General features: G+C 34.9%; 1 protein-coding gene and 1 pseudogene across 1 annotated transcript in view; both read left to right on the top strand.

Moving 5' to 3' along the window:
- Naaladl2 (N-acetylated alpha-linked acidic dipeptidase like 2) overlaps positions 1–25832 on the top strand; it is an 807008-nt gene that overhangs the window by 39165 nt on the left and 742011 nt on the right. The gene's annotated exons all lie outside the window — the stretch shown is intronic.
- On the top strand, positions 734–23888 carry LOC141423289 (L-lactate dehydrogenase A chain-like; annotated as a pseudogene).

Raw genomic sequence — 25832 nt, 5'->3', positions numbered from 1 at the left:
TTACTCATAAAAGAAATGCATAGGTCATGATTTTTTAAACTATGCATAGCACTTTATTGCTGTGAACTTTAGATAAGGCAATAGCTTAACTCTGAGTTTCTCAATGTTATACATAATATTAATGTTTTTAGAAGAGAGAATTCTTTCTAAAGGCTTGTTTTCTTCCTTCTCAATGGTTAAGTTCCAAAGACTCTTTCTCTCTACTCCCCACATGTAACCTACCTCCTGGGATCTTTCTCCCCCCAACCCCATACACAAATTACTTTGTCTATTTTTTACTAATATTAGTGTTTAGGTTACTTACTTCCCAGCTAAGCAAATTTTGTTAATCTTTTCCACAAAATATATCTGATGTAAAATGTCAGGACTAACTTAAATTATTAAGGATCAAATTAGAAACTCTTAATTTTGTAATTTTTTTGTATTCTAACTCAAAGAAAATACCTTATATAATTTCAGTGATTGTATTCTACTGTCAATGAAATATTTCCATTAGATTTATGTCAAGATCATTTGTACTTACTGGCTGCCTATGTTAGAAATTGATCAACCTTAGGCTACTTATATTTTTCTTGTATCTTCTTTTCTGCATTGACTATAATATGCTTTTCTATCCATTCACTTTTTGATCTTATTCATTCCAAAAAGGGACAAGATCAGTCAGATGTAGTACAAGGAAATAACAAACCTTTTTCTTTGAAGATCAGGTATGTCAGTTTCCTGTGGATTCACTTGACTTCCTGACACTCTTGCTAAAGAAAAGTAGATAATGATCACATTTAGTGGAGTGAAGTATAAGTTAAACATGGGAAGGTTGGGAACTGATTTATATACTTCTTTCTTTCATGTTTCTCTTTAATGTCAATGAAATCAATATTCAAATGGCAGACATGGTCTTTAGAGACTTGCAACTTGAAAATCTCAATCCATGCTTTAGAAATTAAGCAAGATACTTACAAATTTCAGCTAATACTATAATTTCTGTAATTTTAAAAGGAGGGCTTGTGGGGACAGTTAAAGCAAAATATATCCAAAACCAGATTATTTACATAAAGTTCATCAAATAAAGTTAAGAATTTTATTATATTCACTCAAAAATTCCAAATGGAGAGTCAGGCATTTTGGTGCACAATTGTAATCCCAACATTTAGGAGACAGGTAGATGGTAAGTTCAAGGGCAGCCTGGGCTACACAGAGACTCTGTGTCAAAAAAAAATCCAAATGAGTGTTTCTAGCTGATAAGAATGAAAACAAAGCTGGTATATAATTCAGGCATCAAATAGATGAAGAAGGTGTCACCTCAATACTCCCTGTCCTACTACCCCATTCTAAGACACTACAACAATCTGATTTTATTTTCCAAATTGTAGATGCTTGTACAACCACACTGAAATGATTAGTTTTTTTGGGGGGGTGTTGAAATATGTCTGTCTATGGAACCCAGGCTGGCCTGGAACTAGCCATTGACCTGCCTTGGACTCCTAAGTGTAATGATTAATTTTATGTATCAGTTTAGCTAGGTCACAGTACCCAGATTTTTCTTCAAATTTTAGTTCAGGTATTTTAAAGATGAGACTAACGTTTAAATTAGTGGAATGAATAAAACAGATTATTTTCCATAAAGTGGGTGTGTCTCATACATTGAATTGAAGGCCTTAATTGGAAAACTGAACCCCCAAGAAGTGGGAAGTCTAACAGTCTACCTTTGGACTTAAGCTATGACTCTTCCCTGAGTTTCTGTTATGTTAAATTACTCTGCAGATTTTGGACTCTCCATTTTCATAACTGTGAGTCAAGTCTTTAAATCAATATATCTGTATTTCTGTCCCTGACTGTCTCTCTCTCTCTACACACACACACACACACACACACACACACACAAAATCTTGTTGGTTCTGTTTCTCTGGAGAGCTCCGATCAACACATGATGTAGGAATTTAAGTGAACCAATATAATAATTTGGCTGACTTTTAAAAATTCCTGAAAAAATGTAGAATAATTTAAATAATCAAGAGTAAATTGATAGTGCGGAAAATTGACATTAAAAAATTATCAGTGCTCAGCCAGCTGTGGTGGTGCTGGCAAGTCTGAGGCACAAAGATTGTGAGTTTGAAGCAACTTAGTAAGACCCTGTTTCAAAATAAAAATTTAATAAAGGGCTAGAGATGTAAGTCAGTGGAAGATTGCTTGCCTAGCATGGACAAAGTCCTAGGTTCAATCCCCAACACCATACAAACAAAAATTAATCAATGCTTATCATTGTTTCAAATATTTTACTAGATTCTTAATCATTTTCTTCCACTTATTCAGTTTCTAGCATCAAAACATGGCAAATTCCCCAAGCAAAACCACACTTTCCAAATTTTACAAAGTGTCATTCTTATCTAGAAAAAAGTAATATTGAAATTCCCTTTCCTTTCATTATAACTGGAGCAAATATATTAAATTTTGTATGCATGATTTGGGAGATCTGTTTCTGTCTTCAATAACTGCTTGTGTGTTAAAGCTGGGTCCTTTACAAATGAAGTTCAATTCTGTTGCTTAAAAATTGCTTTCCTGTGCAACATCATGTAGTAATGAATTAAACCCAAATGAGCCTCATATTCACAATGTCATAATGTGTAACTTGTCCCTTGTGGAACTTTTTTATTATCGAATACAAGACAAACTAACGTCTTCCTCTTATGGCTCACTTCTCAGAAAGGTTTGAAGCTTTCAGTATAAAAATAAAGAAAGAAAACTATGATTTGCGATCAAATTACTATTTCATATACTCTCTAAATCACAGAGAGCACCTTAACATGTCCACAAATATGCAAATCACTTTCTGACAGAACAAGAAACAAAAGAAGCAGTTCCAATTCTATGAAGTACATTTCTGTCTGTTATAGAAAAATGAAACTGAACAATTTTCTTTGAACAGAAATGTGTGCAGATGGTTTTTACCTTCAATGAAAATAAAATAAATGTGGGCGTTTTCTCTCTGTTTTTTCACTGGTTTCATAACATTAATGCTGTTCTGTAGGGAACAACTTGTAAGATCAGCTTGTACCAATATTTTAGTTGAAGCTGCTACATAGATTTAAAAGCTCTAATTTGTTAGCCTGATAATTTTTGTAATTTAATAAAATATCAAATATTCCCTTATGGCTACCTAATATGTCTGGGTGGCATATTTTAATTTAACTGGCTATTTCAAAATATGTCTTGCTATTTCATATAAAAATTGCAAAGTTAGACATACTTGTTTTATTTCAGTAGGACAGTCAAGATAAATTATATCAAGTTTTCATAGGCTGCTACTTACTGTGGCTTTCTGAGTTACTTTGTCTCATCCCACCTTGGGAAAATCTTTAAGCTGGATCTGATGGTTGATGCTTGGTATAGAACACCTGATGTCATACTATCACAAGTCTTATTCAAAGTTTCTTTATGCTTGTGCCTTTGTTCATGTTAACAACTATTTATTGAGGACCTACTAAGTGTTGAGAACTGATTTAGCTGCTGGAGACCAAGTGATATATAAAACATACAAGTTACTTGCATTTCTGGTGTTTATGCTCCCATTGGCCAGACTAAGGCAATGAGAGCATAATTATTTAAATAAACAAACTCTAGTGCCACAAAATTACACATTATGGTAAGCAGGAGGGAGGGAAGGAAGGAAAGAAGGAAAGAAGAAAAGAAGAAGTGCCTGGCATTGCTATTCCCACCTCCTAGGGACTGTCATAGAGTTCTTTCTCTACTAATTTCTTTGTCATTTGCAAACAAATACAATACAAAAACAAAAACAAATGAAAACCCCACTCCTAAGGGAAAGATGGTGAATTTATTACTCTTGATGAATTTCTCTTCATTTGGAATATTTGACACAGAATTTAACTCTTCAAATAGGAAACTTCTCCGTTCTCTATGCCCCCTTTGAGAACAGGTCTCCCTCTGTAGCCGAGACTGATCTCAAGCTCCCAAGCATCTTGAATTTGAATCCATAGAGCTGGAACTACAATTGTATGCCACCCTACTTAGCAAAATAGCCTCAGTTTTAAGAATTTCCTCATCAGTTTCACTTACTGTTTTTTAGGGGATTTTCACCATGCAATTTACATTATGTACAAAACTGGTATAAGTAATGAGCTCAGTGTTATTCAACAGAAGAGATGCTAATTCTGGATTCTTGAGTTCATAGTTCTTGTTTAATCAGTTGAATTCACTTAAAAGAGTTGCACTTTGCTAATTATATGCAGTTATGGGTTGATACCCAGTGGTGTATATTAACTTTCTTAGATTACAGGCAAGAACAGTGAAGACAGTTTCTTTGTGGACATGGAAATTAAGCCAATAAAATCACATCAACTTATACTGCATTTTCAGTCTTTCATATGGCTAGGCACAGGATTCTGGAAGGTGTTCTATAATAGCCTTTTCAACTGCTCCTTTGGCAAGATATGCCAAAGAAGGAAGTTAGGATAGGATACTCATGTATGAAAATGAAAAAATGAGACTAGTTGAAACTATTCCAGAATTGGGGGGAGGTGGGATAAAGGAGAATGATGGAGGGCTGAACTCAACTATGATATACTGCAAGATCTTTTGTAAATGTCACAATGTACCCCCAGTACCATAATAATGAAGAAGATAAAGGCAAAGGTGAAGACAAAGACAGAAGAAGAAGAAGAAGAGGCAAAAGGAGTGTTTACTCAGAACTGAGAGAGTAGTATATTTAGGGATATAATGCAGATACAGAAGACAGTGATTGTTCTAGCAATTTTCATCACAGAAATAGAATTATTTTACTATTTGTGAATCATGACAACTTAATAGCAAATAGCAGAGATATTAAGTATCGCTACAATAATATTTAAGCAGGAAGAAAACATTGGGCATTGATGGATATATCATTTGGAAAATGATGTACTGATCATTTGGAGAAAAAAATATAAAGTAACACAGGATGACAAAAAGGAAATTCAGAGAACAATTTAGGATGAGGGAAACGAGATAACAAAAGAAATAAAATGAATTAAGTTTTCCTTCTACCTGGATGTGTAAGAGAGGATTTCTGGAATTGGTATACCTGGGTTAGAAAGTTTTCTAGAAAGGCAATAATACTCTGGGAATCTAGTCTGGAAAATTCTTAGAAGAAGGAAAGAAAAAATGCTACAGCACATTCCAGTGGGAAAAAGAGTGAACAACAGGACAGTGGAGAAATGTCAATTCAGTTGCTTGTAGCTGAGAAGTCCCTCTCTGTGACCTGTGTGGAGTTCTCTATATGCACTGAGAAGAAGTTAACATTTTGCTCTGGGAAATGTTCATCCAGCCTGAGTATGGTTCTGGAAAATTAGGTAATACTGTGTAGTGGAATCCAGAAAAAGCTGCCAAACTTAGCAAAAATCCAAACCCACTTCTAGGTCATACCTACTCTTAGACAGTTGCCAAAGACTTTCTAGACTCTATACTTATGCTGTGTACTTTGTGTTTGATAAAGGTCACATGGTATTTTTCTATGGATTAAATTACTTAATATTACTGATTCATAGAAGTGTTTATTCTTAGTGTTTCTGAAATTCTCAGGTGCTGCAGTATGGGGATATGCATCTAAAGCTATTACCATCTCAGGAGCTATAGTAGTAATGTAGATATCAACCTATTATCTTTTTCAGGTAGCCAATAATATTATATGTGAGAAAATAAAATAATAAAATAAGATAAACATAACTTGGTTATGTTTCATATTGACGCTACTACTCAAACATTAACTGTGATCTACAGGTAACTTTAGCACGGTTGCTTCTTAGAACATTTAGACTCATATTTCTGATGATCCAATACTGGCTGCCTTCTCCAGTCAGATAGACAGTAAAGGATAAATTGGGGACATTCCACATGCATCATTATTCCTGTTAGTGACTATCCTATATTCTGTATGTTCTTGTGAAGACTGGATGTCAGGGGAATTTTTATAACAACACAAACAAGTTAGAAATGAACTTAGATTTAGTTTCTCTGGGATCAAATCCCATCTCAACTGCATTCAGCTGTATGACCTAGGATAATTTTCCTAAACTTACAGTGACACTATTTACTCATTTATGAAATGCAGGTAATAGCTTTATCTCCTTATAAACATACAAATACATAAATATGTAGATGAGGGACTGGTTTATGGGAAAAAATTAACATTAGCTGCTATTATTCATTTTTATTTAATTTTTGTTAGAAAATGTTCTTTAACCATTTCCTATTGATAGTTTCTCATTGACCATCATACTGGCTTTTTGGAATGTGGTCTAGTCCGTCTCTTCCCTATTTTTCTCCCCTCTCAACTTTACTCTCCTCAATGTATTTTTCTTTAAATGTACAATGTAGATGATAGCAAAAGAAATAAATCCTGTTGGTACTTACATTTTTATAAGAAACAGTTATATTTATGTATTAATTACAGTAATATGAAGCAAAATGAAGTAAGTACAAAATTGCAGGCACTATAGGGACAGAAGGTATGAATCCTGATGGAATAGACTCTATTAGGACTTTCCATAAAAAAGTGGGCACTGAAGGGTGGAGAGAGCTTAGATGATATTTGGATCTGAGACTTGACTTCCCGAAAGCTTGAACCAAGGCATGGAGATAAGAATTCACAAAGAGATAAATTAAGATGGCTGGTGAGGGTTTATTATTCAGAATAGATTAGTTTGTAAAAGATAAGAGAAGTAAGTTAGAAAAAATTCATGGAAGATTTTCGAGCAAGGTTGTTGCTTATCACTTGGTTCTGAGTACAATGAAAGATCATCAAAGGATTCTTGGTACAGGATCAAAAGAGAAGACATGACTTTTTAGATGATAACTCTGAAGGTTAGATTAGAGACAACAACAGACTATAAACAAAAACATGGCAGAAATAATTATAGTTCTTTCTCATAGTAGCCACTTAATAAATATTTCTCAAATGTGTGGTTGGTGTGTAGAAACTGATAAAGCATCTGTGGAGAGGTATACACATAAAGCCTAGTGCCAAAATGAGAGGCATAATACCTAAAATTGTTTTTAAAATGTAGTAAAAAAGCTCCTGTCCAATTTTGACTAAAACTGAAATTTTTAGGCTTTGAGATAACAGCCTCTCTCCAGTTAGTATTGATAAGAATCTGCAAAGATCTATGAAAGGTCTGAGGTTTTATGAAGCTACCAACTTTAAGACAGTGTCATGGTTTCATGGATACTTGCAGAAAAGCTGAGACTCCAGGTAAAAGATGAAAGAGTTCACCACAGCTAAGCAAGCAACCTAAGCATTGTGTTTGCATGAGTTCTTTGAGCTCCACTTCCCACAGGAATATGGGAAGGGCGAAATGACACCTGAATATGCAGTGTTTCCATTACAAGTTGCTTTGAGCCCAGGTCCTTTTTTTTTTTTTATACTAGACACAAAGCATACCTGCCTATTGCTTTTGAGAGAGACATTATGTTCATTGGTTGCAGGCTATAAACAAACCTGACCATTTTTCCTGGAAAGAACACTGTCTGTATCTTCCAAGACTAATTTTTGTACATGCATCCTTGGGAAGAGAGTCATGAGTAAAGGAAGTCTATGGCTTTGTTCACAAGATGTACAGAAAAGTGAGAAGAGTCTCATGTGGAATCATGTTTCATCTTTGGCTCAAATTCGCCAGGTCTTAACAATTTTTTTAAATGTGCTAGGCAGTTGCTTAATACATACCATTTGTTAAGTTGTAGGAATAGAGCTTCCAGAAGAGTATAATCTCTAGCTTCAAAGAGCTTAAAGTCTTAGTGAAAGACAGAGAGAAAATACATTTCAATAATGTTGCTGACTGTCATAATTGTAGAAATACAGGCATAGAGAATGTTCTAGGTCTGTAGAAAGAGGAGAATCTTACTGGAGAAATATTAAATTATATGTATGTGGCAGCATGATTTTTAACATTTGGATTTAGCTTCATAGCAAAAGTAACTGATAAATTAAATCTAATCTATCAAAAAAACCTGGAACAGTTTAAGAGGGACATAGTATATTAATAATTGAAAGTATAATTTTAACATAATGTACCTACTTTAGTATATTGGCAATGAGATATCATTAAGCTAAAGTGAATCTAACTAATTTATCTCTCATTGTCTCATGCACAATTATTTTCTAAATGTATAGAAATGTGTGTGGGTTATACTCCTATTTTACTTAAGAATTATTTCAGGCATTGAAAAAATAACTATGGTTTATGATACCCTGATGAGGCATTACTAATCACCAGGTGGCAATTAAAATCAGGACAGCAAAGTTTTAGAACTAAATAGACATTTTAGGTTATGCTCTAAAACCTAAATCTTTTAGCCATGGTTGGAATGTTACAATAATACGCTGAGATTTAGAAAACTTCACAGTGAAAAATTATGCCTAAAATTTGAAAAGACTGAGATTTAAAAAAAATATTTATAGCATTTGTTTCATGAGATGATGGCTTAAACTAATTACATTATACAGCAATGAAAAATGTTCTAAGAAAAACATAAGTATTGGTTAAAGAATTAATTTCAGCCAATGCAAATCATAAGGGAAATTTTTTCATTGTTTTGCTTTCTCTTAGACAATTGGAGTGCTTATTAACTGATCTGTGTCACTTCCCAATCTTTTTGAGAAACTAAAGGGCCTGTTTGAATCATTGAATAAGATAAAATAAAGATGTGAAAATGTCATTGACTAAATAGTAAAGAATTTGTTTCTATAAACTTATATGGCCTATCATATCTATTCCTATTAGAATTATGTTTTCAGAAATAAACACCAAATTTTTCACTAGTTACTGAACTTCACTCTGACGTCTAGATATAGACAGTTTAAGCTCTTGAGAGAAGTACTTGTCTGGTCTCACGTGGCCCCAGCAAACCAACAGAAACTTATTTATTGCGTCTAGTTTGTTATGCTTGTGATATTTTTCAGTCACACTCCATTGTAGATGGCACCAAAGTTAAGTACAGTTTCTTGATATGCTAGTGCCAAAGTCACTCCAAGGCACATGGTAATTATCATATACATAAACTTGACTTTATTTTTAGTTTTTCAAATAAAAAGAACTAGTAAAACATTTTTACAAGTCACATATAAAAACCTCTGTAAACATTTTCAAATAATAGATAAGATGTTTGTTTTAACAATATTTTCATACCAAATCTACAAGTATAATGTTAACATAAAAGTGAATGCTTTTAGGCAGAAAATTTAAATGTTTTTATGGAATAAAGATTGTCTACTTAGAAGACATTTGCTAAGCATATGGGTTGTGTGACTCTCAAGATCTTTAGATAAGGAAGAGGTAATAAATGGTGTGACTATTTGGAAGAGAGATTTGCTTATTTTGTTTTTATCAAGTCATATTTAAGGATTTCCACATTTTAAATAGCTCAAATGTCCCCAATCTCTGGCTACAGACAGACCACAGAACTAAAATAAATCGTCTGACTTTTGTATAGCAATAATGAGGATGCTAATGGTTCTTGGATGGTCAAAAAAATTAAATAAAGCATAAGAATAAATGAAATCAACAAGTCTTATAAAAATTAATTATTTGTTTGTAGTCATCAAATGATGTGCTTTAATGAGAAAAGCAGGTAGGATGTGAATAGATCAGTCTGCAAAGGTACAGTAGTGCCACACACAATAGGACAATGGCTTACTCGGTTGTCTCTTTTATTCAATACTCTATAATGTCTAAATCAAAGTTTATAATGCATTTTTTAAAATGCAAGTTATAAAAATCTGCGATAGGGTTCTGGATCAGTGAGCACTGTCAGGATAGATTACGGTGCTGCATGTTTTCTACAGTAACCATGTCATGATGAATAGAGAACAACATCAGCTGCCCATTTATCTCCTAAAATTGCTGCTTTGAGGATATCGATTCTTTCTGTGGCTACTCAGTTAGACTCAAGACTATAGCTCAGATATGGAGATATGATCAGTTTTATAAAGTATATTTTAATATGATACAATTTTTACCTTTTTGGCTAATGTGTAATTCTCAATAGCTAGCAATACATTAAATTTTGCTTATTATCATGTCTGAGAACTTTTGCAATTAAAATACAGCTATGTGCTACACAGTGACATCTCATTCAACAATGGACTGCATATACAATGGTGGTCTCAGAAGAACACAACACCTAGTGACATTGTAGTCATTGTATATACATAGTCTATGTAACTGCAGTATACTCTATGATGGTCACACAATATCAAAATCACTTAATCACACATTTTCACTAAGTGACACATGACTATAAATTTATTTTGTATAATAAAGTACAAAATATACATATCACTTGCAAAATAAAGTCAAGTACGTAAATTGTATGTCCACATTTATTCAGAGGATGTTGTAAGCATATCTTGGAGAACAAGAAATTTAAAATTACATAAAAATACGCAAATTAGGCATCATTGTTTTGAAGTAGGGGATAAAAATATTTGATGAAATGATAAAATTTGATATAGGCCAGCATTATAGAAACATCTAAGTAGGAAGTATTAATAAGGTTCTGAAGAGAACAGAGACTCTCAGAAGTTTGATAAAATTTTGAATGAGTTTTGAAGAAGTTTTCCAGGCAGAAAAAGATAAAGAGAATTCTAGCTGTGAGAAATAAAGGTAGAGATTTGTTTTTAGTGTTTGGAAATGGCCTTTGGTTGTCTGTGGCTGAACTGTAGGATATCTGTAGACAAGGTGATTTGGGAAAGAAAGGGTAGGAGTTAGGAGAAGAGAGAAAAGAGAAGGGGCAGAGGAGGGATGATAAATGGTTAATAGGACAGACAAAGCCAGATAATGAAAAGCTTCCTATACCCTCTTAAACTATTTTTGGTTTGTTTACTTTTAACTTGAAGACTGGAATAATTTAATGAGACAGTAGTTTAAAACAATAGGAAACAGCACTGAGATGAATTATATAAGTAAAAAGTTAAGCCAGGATGAAGAGGAAAGAAACTGTTGCAATGATTTAAGTTACTGCTTGCATTACTATTGAAGGATGAATCAAAGCAAAGTTCACAGAAACTGAAACAAACCAATGGATTTTGATGGTATTTTATAGATGGCATCAGTAGGGTTTGCTCCTGTTTCAGTGGGTGAAGAAGGATGAGGGTGGATCTTCCTGGCTGTACTTTGTTTAAACTGATCTAAAATTGAGTTTTAGATCATATAATACTTGTTCTTGAACCTTTTCATATAGTCATTTAACACACATTTTCTGGGTGACTATTTAAAACAAAGTCCAGTACCAAAGACTAGAATGTAATTAAACCCCTGTTTTGTGTACTATTTTTTTTTCTGTCAGTAAAAACAACAAAAACAAAAAATCTATTAAAACAAATCCTCTAAAGGCTATGGATTTCTAAACAGTGTTTGTAAAAGCACAGGCCTTCTGTATATATTCATTTGGGACCTGTTATTAAAGCCAAGAGCCTAATCTCATAAAAAGGACTGTGTGTTGCTCCACTAAGCTAGTGTTCATGCAGTTCTAACTGAAATGACAAGAGTGAAGGCCATTAAAAAGTAATGCTTGAAATCGATCAGAGATAATGGAATTGTATTGGCCCAAGTATTAATCAATTTTAATAATTGTGTGTTACAATGGTCTTGCAATAAAAGGGCTGTTATTTTCGATTCAGTTCACTTAAGCTATGTCTACATGGTTGTCACACAGTGATTGAAATGTATAGCCATTTTCAATACCTGTGTTATAATCCATTTTCTTGTGGACCTTTTTTTTCCTTGCAAATTCCATATGAAATCTGAACTGGCTAATTGGTTGTTAAAACTGTTTAAAACACCTCTTGTGTTGTTCCTATATAGATATAACCTTCACAAGTTTACCTTCAAATAGAGCAAGACTAATTTGGGGGTAATAAAAAAATCAATCCCTTAACAAATGGTATCTTGATTCCTAAGTCTTTCACAAAGCTATAAATGGATTCACTAAAAGTATCACTGATGAAATTATGGACAGCTCTCTTGTTTCTCTGGTAGTTTCTCTCTCTCTCTCTCTGTCTCAGTAGTAAGGATTGCTGTTAACTTTATCTGGGCTGAACTTGCAATTCCTCCTGCTTCCAACTTGCATGTAACTGGAATTACAGGTGTGCACCACCACACCCAACATTTCCCTCTACTTTCAAAATGATATCTTACATTCTTATGAAAGTATATAAAGAATTAACTCCTATTTTAGGCTAGTATTTTCCCTGAACCTGGCTAAAGACAATAGGACTGAAAATATTCACATAGCACAAAGAAATAGAGACTTATGTTATACTGATTGACAGGTTTAGCCAAATGATCATACAGATGAGATGAGTATGTTAGTGATGGATGCATCATAACTCTGATTGTATTCCTGGCACCTGACATCTCAGGTTCTTTAACCCAAGGCTTTAATAAAGAATGGAGAAGTATTCAACTTTCTGATTAAGTATTCAAGCTTGCTTTACTACTACTATGGCTACCTATTGGCCTGCAAAGTGAGGGGTGAGAAATTGCATAACTGGAGCATGGGAAATTTTATAGATAGTGAGAAACACAGGGTTTAGTTTGGTGACCTCTTGTGGTTAGAGAGGAGAAAAATGTTTATTAGGGGCTCCTTGCTTGCAACTATACATGAAGAATGTCCCGGGTTAAGCTGCCTGTGGAAAGAGAGCTTGAGGATTGCTCCACTTTTATGAAGTTAGTTGGAAATAATTTTTGCTATAGGCAGGGACTAAGAAGTTCCAATGTCTAATCAAAAAATAAAGCCTTCATTGCCATCCACATCACCATTTTGTCTACAGTTTGAATTGAAAATACTTTTAACATTTTAGTTAAAATGTTAAACTAAGATGGCAGGGCCTTATTCTGAAGAACAAGGAACCAATACACATCCCAATTCATGGTGGGTTTTTCTAGGCTTTGCCTCTGGCTACAGATTTGTATGACTGTTCAGTTTAACTGAAATGTACTCTACCTTATTCTTCTTCAGAATTGAGACCAAAATTGGGGAGATACTCTTAGGTATTTAAAAAATAGGTAGGAAAGGCTCTTGCTATTTTTCACTGGTTTTATACCCCAGTCTGTGATTTCTTCTTTTCTCTTTCTTTTCTTTACACCTTAATGGTGACACAAGTGCAATAGTTGAAAGAAATAAGAATAAAAAATTATGCTGTCCTGAATTGGTAGTTGATTAAATTCAGCTTTGTATTGTTAGGGGATTTGGATAATGGAAAGTGGAAGAGACCTTGCAAATCCCAGTTTTACAAAGGAATTTTTTTTTGTAATAAATAAGCACCTTACACTGTCTATGTAAACTTGTATTCATGATTGTCTCGGAATGGAAACAGATGACCATTCTGTACCCTGATTGATTGCCACTGGGCCACTGCAATCAACAGTTGTACAGAAATGTGATGGGTTGATTTATGCAGTGGATATATTTGATTGCATGGATGCTGAATGAGACTCTTTGATTCTACCTGATGGTGAACCAAGCATTGATTTTGACTTAGGTCTTATTTCTTTTAAAAATATTCCTGAAAAGTGTGGTGAAACAATAAAAAGATATTAAGTATATCCTTCCACATGGCTTTGAGTAGATGTAATGAGATATCAAATACTAAATATCTGCAAAAGTTGGCTAGAGGGCTTCGAGAAGAAAACTGATTAAAACAGCATTGGCAATAAAGGAAGCTATGAGCACCACTACCTGAGAACTGTTAGAAATAATAATCTAGTGTTAATTTAGGTTATGAATGGAGAGTCTTCTGTTTAACTTGGCTTGCTTCCATTTGGGATTTGCTGAGAGCAGCTTTCTCCTTCCTAGCTCCTCCTCTGTGCTCTCCCTGCCCTTTACTCTCACTCCTCCCCATACACACACCATTATCTAATTACCCAATTAGAGGAAGACTTTATATGGACGTTGTTTTGTGCATCCAGAATAGAATCCACGAACTGAGAAATTGACAAACAATAACAATTCATTTCTAATAGTTCAGCATTAATCCTGGGGGCGGGGCACTATTCCATGGCCTAATCAAGTGATCCCACCTCCTAATACTGTTACAATGGGATATAAATTTTAACAGAAGTCATGGCAGGACACTGAAATCATAACAGACAGCCAAGAAGTTCTGGTGTAGAATTGTAAAATAGGTGACTGCAGATAACCCTAATGTAGTGTGCATTTCAAAAAGCTGGGGGAGTGTTGGAGCGTTTGCTGCGGAGTCAGGATCCTACTCTGCTGCAATTCCCCGACGCCTGCGTGCATTCCCGAGTCCTTTTGGTTCCGAGTCCGGGATGGCAAGGCTCAGGGGTGAGCTAAATCTTAAGGAGGAGCAGGTCCCCCAGAATAAGGTTACAGTTGTTGGGGTTGGTGCTGTTGGCATGGCCTGTGCCATCAGTATCTTAATGAAGGATTTGGCAGATGAACGTGCTCTTGTTGATGTCATGGAAGACAAACTGAAGGGGGAGATGATGGATCTCCAACATGGATTCTTAGAACACCAAAGATTGTCTCTGGCAAAGACTACAGTGTGACTGCAAACTCCAAGCTGGTTATTATCACAGCGGGGGCATGTCAGCAAGAGGGAGAAAGCTGTCTCAATTTGGTCCAGCATTTATATGAACATCTTTAAGTTGATCATTCCTAATGTTGTAAAATACAGCCCAAACTGCAGATTGCTTATTGTTTCCAATCCAGTGGATATCTTGACCTATGTGGCTTGGAAGATAAATTGCTTTCCCAAAATCCGTGTTATTGGAAATGGTTGCAATCTGGATTCAGCCAGGGAAAGGCTGGTGGGGGAAAGGCTGGAAGTTCACCCATTAAGCTGTCATGGATGGGTCCTCAGGGAGCATGGAGACTCTAGTGTAGTGGTAAACTGCTTAGTGAAAAGTAGTTCCACCATCTCTGAAATACCACTGCCAGTATTGCACAGGCTCCAGTTGTCCTTTGAACCAGATATGTTACTGTGTGCTATAGAACTTCACCAAATGCCTACTCCAACATTTTCTCCAGCCATACATCCTGGAACCCATTGTACAAATCCATTATTGCATGTCTTGTGCATAACTGTTCTAAAGGATCTTATTTTGTGTATTGTATGTATCAGTGTGTATTACCATATAATGTAAAAAGAAAGATCTACATATGAACAATACAACCAGCTATCTTAAGTGTCATATGAACTAAAACATCAAATAAACCTTGAGCAGTTAAAAAAAAAAAGCTAGGGGGAAGGACTTTTAGTATTCCCCTTAAATAAATGCTCAGTGTTTGAGGAGATAGATGTATTTAACTTGATTTAAACATTACACAATATACAGAGCCATACAAACAATACATCTTACCCCGTTAGTATACATTATTTTAAAATTTTTATTTATTAATTAAAATAAGTTAAAAGAACAAGAAAACCTAAAAAAGAAAAAGAAAAAATGCATTTATACTTTTATTTATTTATTGTTTTTGCAGTGAAAGTGTTAGTAAAGTTTTTAGAGGAAGGAATACACTTTCAATAGACTGAAAGCAAGTCATCTCTAAAGAGAGAAGAGCATGACTCATTTAACATTTTAAGTGAGAAAAAAACAAAAATGATTTGGGAAAGTCCTTTAATAGAAGAAAATTGGGACATAGAGTTATTTGTTGATAGTAAGATACTCAGATTTTTTAACTGTGCCAATAACTGATGCAGTTTACAATACGTACCAGAGCTTGTAAATGTTAGCACTAATGGATATCAGGACAGTGGTCCTGAGCTGTGATTTCTGTTATGAAGACTTTGTAGATTCACATTGCTTGATGTGCACTCTGACTACCCTAGTGCTTGGGCAGTCTTCCCAAATAAAAATTTCATAATGTTCTCCATAATCTGATTGCTTATTATTAGTTACAAAGAAAGGCCCAAATTCCTAGTCATGGCTTAAAAGCATGATCTGGCTTGTCTTTCTGTTTCCTTCTTTCTGTTTTTGTTGTGCCTCTCAGTTAGGATAACTGCAGTTGTCTAGATGTGTCACGTTTACTGTCCCTGTACCCCTATGCTAAGCTGCCATCTCTGTCTCACAGGCCCTTGTCTGAATGACTTTATCATCTTTAAAAAAAAAAACTCAAGCATTTTCTCTACTGTGAAACCTTCTCTGACCCCTTACCAACTTCCTATCAGAGTTAACCACATTAAACTTTTTGCTCCAAAATGTGGTAATACTGAGTATTTAAATAGTCTCAATTAACTGATTTTTTGTTTTCTTTTACCAAATTATAAGTTTCTTAAGAGTAAGAGCATATATTATCAAAATTTTGTTTGCTTTTTGTGTTAATATTTAATATTCTTCCCATGAAAGGATAATTTTACCTCTCAAGAAAAATAAAAATATCAGAGTAACTGTTAAGATACTTTGTAAATCAGTTTGAGTCATCTGTAGTTTTTCCCCGTCTCTCATCTTCAGTGTGTTTGTTACCATGTGTTTAAATGGACTAATTCCATTCCACTCAGTTTAAATATGTGACTTCATCTGTGTGCAGGAGTCCTTGCCACATTCAAAATCTTAAAATCTATAGTTAGTTCTGTTTTTAGCTTTATGTAACAGAAAATCTGGTTAACACTGGTTTAGGAAAACAAAATGATATTTGGGGCCAGGTAGTTTTTGCTGTTGGTTCAGCTGCCCAGTGATAATATCAGGGGCCACACACTGTCACATTATACCAGCCTCAACATTTGGTTGTCTTCCTCATGTTTTTCTTCTCAGAGTCATAGGAAAGCTTTTGAGGACCATGGCATCCAGGCAGGGATAAGGAGGAAAGGTAGTCCTGGGCACCTCAGTTTTACCAGGATGAGAAAAACCCTTCTCAGGATCTCTCAGCAGACTTTCACTTTGCATCTCTCTTAGACTCTCCCCTAGCTACAAGGGAGACTCTTTTCACCTCTTTCTGAAATGGGAGCAAGAAAAATTAGAGATGAGAAAAAAATATGATATTTTAGTGAAATAAGAGTGTGTCACAAACTAGTAGAGGATGAAGAAAGGCATTCTAATTCCTGTTATTTGTGGTAGTGTAAGAATGCATGAGCAGTGTAGATGTTGCAGAATGAGAGATTATAGGTGATTGGAGAGGGGGCTGCATTTTTTAGAAGGTTTATGCAATCGCGATATTTGTTATAGAATATAAGGGCAAATAGAATTTCAGCAAACAGAAATTGGAATAGGTGATATATAACAGTAGTAGGGAAGAGCAGTAGAGTTTTATATTTAGAGAACATCAATCTGGCCAGCAGCCTGCAGATTTCGCTGAAGTGAATCAGGGAGATAATGGGGAGCAGTAAACTGTACAGAGCAGCACTAGCCCAAAGCACTCTCAGTGGTGATGGAAAAATTCTATAACTGCATTTGTAACTGAATGCAAGGCATTCACATCTTGGTAAGTGCAAAACCAAAACAAAAAAGTATGGCCAAGAAATAAGAAAGATTTATAACCTGCGGCGGGTAAGGAAAGCACAAGAGTTATTTCTAAAGCAATGCTCTCATCACAGGAAGTATGGAGATTTTATTTGGGGAGCCTGTACATAGTCACACTTTAGGGATGGGCACATTCCTGAGCATGCTCAGTTAAGGACATAGTTCAAGAAGGAAAGATGGCAGAGACATTTTTGAACATACTTAGTTCAAAGTCATGCAGCATATGTTCAAAAGGTTAAAATGGAAATGCTCCTCTTTGGGGCATGCTAGTTTACATCATAAAATTGGCATACAGGAAAGCTTCTGGGCATGCTCAGCTTTCTCCAAAAAATTTTAACTGAAGAATTAGAAAGGACACTTTGAAGTTGTGTAAATATAGCAGTTTCCCCCTAAAAGTGCCTGGCTTTCTTAGTGGCTAACCAGTTGTTCAGTATGGTAGCCAATAGCCACATGTGGCTACTGAGCACTTGAAATATGGCTATTGTAAATGAAAACCTGAACTTTTTAATTATGCTTAATTTAAATCTAAAAGCAACTAATGGGTTGTGTTCATAGTACTGAGTAGCACAGGTTAGAACATGAAGCTATTATGAGTTTTTACTCTGAGAAAATTGCAGAAAGCACTGAAGGGTATTGAACAATACAGTGACATGATTCAAATTATGTTTTGACAAGATTGCTCTATTATCATAAAAGACAAATAGAGGTTATTGCACTAATCAAGGTGGTGGAGACTGGTAGCTTAAACTAAGGTGGTATAAGTGGAGGCAGTGAGAAGAAATGGGACCCTGTACATGTTTTGAAGTTTATATCAACAAGATTTGTTTATGGATTACATGTGAAATGTTAGAGGAAAGGAGAAATAGAGACTATTTTTACAATTTTTTGGCCCAAGTAGCTAGAAGAATGAAAATATTATTAACTAATATAGGAAAGTTCAAAAGAGGTATAGACTCCATAGAAGAAGAGAATTCAGAATCTGGAACCCGATAAGAGATACCCAGTATACATAAAAGAACATATGCTGAGTCCATAGCTCAGCAGAGTTTATTTTGGGGATAAAAATTTTAGTGTTGTAAGAATGTTGATGGCATCTAAAACCATGAGATAAGTTGAGATTAACAAAGAAGCAAGAACAAAAGATAAAATGAGATGTAAGGACTGACTATGAAGGAACCAGGGAGGTAGGAAAACCTGGAGAGTGAAAGGTTTGGAAGTCAAGGTGTATGTAGTTTTCAACACTGTCAAAATGACCATGGAATGCATAAAACAATGAGCTATCAAACTGACTCTCGGATTTTAAGTGTTGGGGTGTGTTTCTGGTGTCAGGGGTAACTGGTGCAACCAACGTAGTTTCTGGGGGCAGAGAGGACAAAACCTGACTGAATTAGATTCAAAAGAGACTGGAAGAGAGGCATTTAGACACTAGCAATAAATAAGAGATGATTGATTTAGAAAAAAAAATCCTGTTAAGTTCTAGCAAATTCTGATTGTACAGGATATAGGATTTAAATTGATACAAGTAAAGGAAAAAGAGTACTGTTTAAAGTAGACATAATTCCTTTTATTGATTCCTGGGCCAGCTGAACTGCCTCACTCACTGCACACAATATTGGCAATTTCACTGATTTAGAGCTGTTTTGTTAATTTATCAGCCTATCAACCTGGCATTTCAGAAGTAACTAAATAATTCCATTTTTTAAATCTATCTTAATTCAAAGACATGTTAAAGGAAAATATTTTCATTTCAAATGAAGAATTGCAATATATTCTGAGAATCGGTATGAGAATTATATAACACAATGGAGATCTTTGTTATAACTAAAAAACCCAAAATCTTTTCCCCTCAATTGGTAAGCAGAAAAATTCATCAAGGGAAGTACATTTAATACACAAATTAATGAAGTTTCTTCAGATGTATAGATGAATACATAAATGTTTGCAACAGAAATCTCTAAAACAGTCTAGACATATCAAATATAAGGGGATTAAATAATTTACTATAGAACATTTCTCTGTTTCATATAACACTTTTTTCTATCTTCATTTCTCTCTCTTTCTCTGTTTTAGTGAACATCTTGAAAATTAAATGTGAGTTGTTGAAAACCTAAATGTAGAAAATTGGGCTGGCGGAGTCGCTCAAGTAGTAGAGTGCCTGCCTACTAAATGTAGATAATTCTTTGGTTAATACAAGTCTGAGGGATAAAGAAGATGAGTTCACTCAAAGCATTTTGAGGAACCCCAGAGTCATCACTTTGACCTTGGCCTGTCTTGAAATAAATCTCCAAAAGATTTGTCCATTGACCACTGCTCTGGGTCAGTGTTCATAAGTGTGCTGATGCTGTGAACACATTCCTGGATGTCATGACATATATTTAAGAAATATTTATACAATAATTATAATAATTATTTTTCCTTTCTTTGATTACCTGCTACCCCCATCAATAAGAAAGAAAGCGCGCGCGCGCGAGAGAGACAGAGATGAATTAGAAAAGCTGTGGGAACTTCAAAGTTGTCCCTGTGGTAATTTCCAAAGATTCATGAAATTTACATAGTAAAACTATGAATAGCAGGACTGACCTGGAACATCTTTGGATATTGTAAACTATGTTCATATGATCATAGTGAATCTCCCACACACATGCCAAGAATAGGCCTATTCTTGTTATGTTGTTGACCATAGTGTTACAGAATTTGAGCAAGACCAAATATGGAGGATGAACTTGATCAAAGTATATAATATGCATGGATGGAAATATCATAATGAAATCCCTTGCTTGTATAATTAATATATACTTACTTACACAATATACATTCTTCTCAGAGGCCATGGAACCTTATCCAAAATAAATAATATCCTAGGGCACAAAGCAAGCCTCAGAAAATTTAACAAAATAGAAACTATACCATGTATTCTGTCTGATCACAATGCAATAAAACTAGAACTCAACAACAAAAGTAAAGACAAAAAACATGCACACAGCTGGAAACTGAATAACTCATTGCTTAATGAACAATGGGTCATTGATGAAATAAAAGTTCCTGGAAGTCAATGAAAATGAAAACATAACCTATCAGAACCTATGAGACACAGCTAAGGCAGTCCTGAGAGGAAAGTTTATAGCCATGAGTGCATATATTAAAAAGACTGAAAGATCCCAAATCAATGACCTAAAGATACATCTCAAACTCCTAGAAAAACAAGAACAAGTAAATCCCAAAACAAATAGAAGGAGAGAAATAATAAAAATAAGAGCTGAAATCAACAAAATAGAAACCAAAAAAACCATACAAAGAATTAATGAAACAAAAAGTTGGTTCTTTGAAAAAATAAACAAGATCAATAGACCCCTGGCAAACCTGACTAAAATGATGAGAGAAAAAACCCAAATTAGTAGAATCAGGAATGCAAAAGAGAGATAACAACAAACACCATGGAAGTCCAGGAAATCATCAGAGACTACTTTGAGAACCTATATTCAAATAAATTTGAAAATCTTAAAGAAATGCACAGATTTCTAGATACATATGATCATCCAAAACTGAACCAAGAGGAAATTAATCACTGAATAGATCTATAACACAAAATGAAATTGAAGCAGCAATTAAGAGTCTCCCCAAAAAGAAAAGACCAGGACCTGATGGATTCTCTGCTGAATTCTATCAGACCTTTGAAGAAGAACTGATACCAACCCTCTTTAAACTGTTCCATGAAATAGAAAAGGAAGGAAAACTGCCAAACACATTTTATGAAGCTAGTATTACACTTATCCCAAAACCAGGCAAAGACACCTCCAAAAAGGAGTACTATAGGCCAATCTCCTCAATGAACATTGACGCAAAAATCCTCAACAAAATAATGGCAAACCGAATTCAAAGACACATCAAAAAGATTATTCACCACGACAAAGTAGGGTTCATCCCAGGAATGCAGGGGTGGTTCAACATACGAAAATCAATAAACATAATAAACCACATTAACAGAAGCAAAGACAAAAACCACTTGATCATCTCAATAGATGCAGAAAAAGCCTTTGATAAGATCCAACACCATTTCATGATAAAAGCTCTAAGAAAACTAGGAATAGAAAGAAAGTACCTCAACATTATAAAAGCTATATATGACAAAACTACAGCCAGCATTATACTTAATGAAGAAAAACTGAAACCATTCCCTCTAAAATCAGGAACCAGACAAGGATGCCCACTATCTCCACTCCTATTCAACATAGTACTGGAATTCCTAGCCAGAGGAATTAGGCAAGAAGAAGGAATAAAAGGAATACAAATAGGTAAAGAAACTGTCAAAATATCCCTATTTGCAGATGACATGATCCTATACCTTAAAGACTCAAAAAACTCTACTCAGAAGCTTCTAGACATCATCAATAGCTACAGCAAGGTGGCAGGATATAAAATCAACATAGAAAAATCATTAGCATTTCAATACTCCAACAATGAGCAAACTGAAAAATAATGTATGAAAACAATTCCATTTACAATAGCCTCAAAAAAAATCAAATACCTAGGTGTAAACCTACCAAAAGATCTGAATGACCTCTACAAGGAAAACTATAAACTTCTGAAAAAGAGATTGAGGAAGACTATAGAAAGTGGAGAGCTCTACCATGCTCATGGATTGGTAGAAGCAACATAGTAAAAATGTCTATACTCCCAAAAGTAATCTACATGTTTAATGCAATTCCCATCAAAATTCCAAAGACATTCATTAAAGAGATTGAAAAATCTACCATGAAATTTATATGGAAACACAAGAGGCCACGAATAGCCAAGGCAATACTCAGTCAAAAGAACAATGGTGGAAGTATCACGATACCTGACTTCAAACTATATTACAAAGCAATAACAATAAAAACAGCATGGTACTGGCACAAAAACAGACATGAAGACCAGTGCAACAGAATAGAGGACCCAGATATAAAGCCACACAACTATAACCAACTTCTCTTTGACAAAGGAGCTAAAGATATACGATGCAGAAATAGCAGCCTCTTCAACAAAAACTGCTGGGAAAACTGGTTAGTAGTCTGCAAAAAACTGAAACTAGATCCATGTATATCACCCTATACCAATATTAACTCAAAATGGATCAAGGATCTTAATATCAGACCCTAAACTATAAAGTTAATACAGGAAAGAGTAGGAAATACTCTGGAGTTAGTAGGTATAGGTAAGAACTTTCTCAACGAAACCCCAGCAGCACAGCAACTAAGAGATAGCATAGATAAATGGGACCTCGTAAAACTAAAAAGCTTCTGTTCATCAAAAGAAAAGGTCTCTAAACTGAAGAGAACACCCACAGAGTGGGAGAAAATATTTGCCAGCTACACATCAGACAAAGGACTGATAACCAGAATATACAGGGAACTTAAAAAACTAAATTCTCCCAAAACTAATGAACCAATAAAGAAATGGGCAAGTGAACTAAACAGAACTTTCTCAAAAGAAGAAATTCAAATGGCCAAAAAACACATGAAAAAATGCTCACCATCTCTAGTAATAAAGGGAATGCAAATTAAAACCACGCTAAGATTCCACCTCACCCCTGTTAGAATAGCCATCATCAGTAACACCACCAACAACAGGTGTTGGCGAGGATGCAGGGAAAAAGGAACCCTCTTACACTGTTGGTGGGAATGTAGACTAGTACAACCACTCTGGAAAAAAATTTGGAGGCTACTTAAAAAGCTGGACATCAATCTACCATTTGATCCAGCAATACCACTCTTGGGGATATACCCAAAAGACTGTTACTCCAGAGGCACCTGCACATCCATGTTTATTGCGGCACTATTCACAATAGCCAAGTTATGGAAACAGCCAAGATGCCCCAGCACTGACGAATGGATTAAGAAAATGTGGTATCTATACACAATGGAATTTTATGCAGCCATGAAGAAGAACGAAATGTTATCATTCGATGGTAAATGGATGGAATTAGAGAACATCATTCTGAGTGAGGTTAGCCTGGCCCAAAAGACCAAAAATCGTATGTTCTCCCTCATATGCGGACATTAGATCAAGGGCAAACACAACAAGGGGATTGGACTATGAGCACATGATAAAAGCGAGAGCACACAAGGGAGGGGTGAGGATAGGTAAGACACCTAAAAAACTAGCTAGCATTTGTTGCCCTTAACGCAGAGTAACTAAAGCAGATACCTTAAAGCAACTGAGGCCAATAGGAAAAGGGGAACAGGTACTAGAGAAAAGGTTAGATCAAAAAGAATTAACCTAGAAGGTAACACCCATGCACAGGAAATCAATGTGAGTCAATGCCCTGTATAGCTATCCTTATCTCAATCAGCACAAACCCTTGTTCCTTCCTATTATTGCTTATACTCTCTCTACAACAAAATTAGAAATAAGGGCAAAATAGTTTCTGCTGGGTATTGAAGGAGTGGGGGGGAGAGGGAGGGGGCGGAGTGGGTGGTAAGGGAGGGGTTGGGGGCAGGGGGGAGAAATGACCCAAGCCTTGTATGCACATATGAATAATAAAAGAAAAAAAAATGGGTGTGCAGGTGCCTTTGGAATAACCTGAGTTGCATTCCTTTGACTATATCCCTAGAATATTGTTGGATCATATGGCAGATCTATGTTTAGTTTTTAAGAAGCCTCCATATTGTTTTCCAAAGTGATTGTACTAGCTTACATTCCCACCAGCAGTGTATGAGGATTCCTTTTTCCTTTGCATCCTTGCCAGCATTTGTTGTTGGTGGTGTTCTTGATGATAGTTATTCTAACAGGAGTGAGGTGGGATCTTAGTGTGGTTTTGACTTGCATTTCCTTTATGGTCAGTGGTGGTGATCATTTTTCCATGTGTTTTTTCAGCCATTTGGACTTCTTCTTTTGAAAAAGTTCTGTTTAGTTCACTTCTGTATTGGTTCATTGATTTTGAGGGAATTTAGTTTTTTGAGCTCTCTGTATATTCTGGTTATCAGTCCTTTGTCTGATGTATAGCTAGCAAATATTTTCTCCCATTCAGTGGGTGGTCTCTTCAATTTACAGATCATTTCTTTTGTTGTGCAGAAGCTTTTTAATTTCATGTAGTCCTGTTTGTCCATCTTTTCTCTTAGTTACTGTGCTGCTGGAGTTCTACTGAGGAAGTCCTTGCCTATACCTATGGCTTCCAGAATATTCCCTGCCCTTTCCTGTACTAACTGCAAGGTTTTCAGTCTGATATTAAGGTCCTTAATCCACTTTGAGTTGATACTAGTACAGAATGATAGAAAGACAACCTTATTATTGGCAAGCAAAACATATGCATAGACAAATCTTGAAATACAGTTAGGAAATAAATTAACTATGTTACATGTTAAAGATATTTTAATTGCAAATGAAATACTTGCTAATAAAATTAATTTCAATCTTTATCTGGAAGGCAAAACATAGATTAACTTAAACATTTCTAGTTCTTAGATATACTAGGAGCACAATTGTCTAATTTTTCAGCATTTAAAGTAAATGAAGTAATGACTTCAGTAGTTGAAAATTGGTTACTTCATTGAAGTTATAGGACCATTTGGTTAATATCATTTTCCCAGTTTATTCTTTTCTCCCCTCTTTTGTGTTTTTATTATTCAATTCTAAAGCCTGCCAGGATTTTATCTGTTAGATTTTATTCTGTGTTTTCACCATTGCCATCAGAAGATTGCATAAGTGTTGTGTTCTATTGTTTTAGTTCATTTGGAATTGAACAGCAAGTTAGGCTATATCAAGAGAAATGTAGTTTCATTATAAAAATATAGGTATGAGTGAATGTTATAAAACGGAGTATGAGAGGACTGACATTCATTTCTTTGCTTGTTTGCTGTGACCTGTTAATTTCTCTTTGATACTCCTGAGGAGTGTTTTCTTCATTGGTATGATTGGCATTAGAAAGTGCTATTAAAAGCCATTCTGAGAATGTCTTTTAATTTTCAGAAGATTGCTAGTTGAAGCTCCAAATGTGCTTTTATTCACTTTGGATTCTTTATGATTTCTGTAGATTGATCAGATCACAGCGCATTGCAATTACAAAAGACCTCAAATGTCATCATTTCAGAAGTTTTTGTTTTATTTATTTTTATTTGAAATATTTAGTCAACAATTATGAAATGTATACATTAAAGGTACACAATAAGAAGAATTGATACCCCTGTATACTGTATATTGATTAAGGCAAATTAATTAAGATATATGTCACTTCCCATAATTATCATTTTTGGTGTGTATATTTGATAAGAACACTTCAAATCTGTTTTCTTACTAATTCCCAGCAAATACATTATCAAGTGTGATAACTATGCCATATATAATCTACCCAGAACATATTCATTTTTTAACTGAAAACTTTGCACACTT

This window comes from Castor canadensis, chromosome 5 (genome assembly GCF_047511655.1).
Source record: "Castor canadensis chromosome 5, mCasCan1.hap1v2, whole genome shotgun sequence".
In the NCBI taxonomy this organism is placed as follows: domain Eukaryota; kingdom Metazoa; phylum Chordata; class Mammalia; order Rodentia; family Castoridae; genus Castor; species Castor canadensis.
Note: the sequence above shows the minus strand (reverse complement) of the source record. Positions and strands in the feature narration are given on the sequence as shown.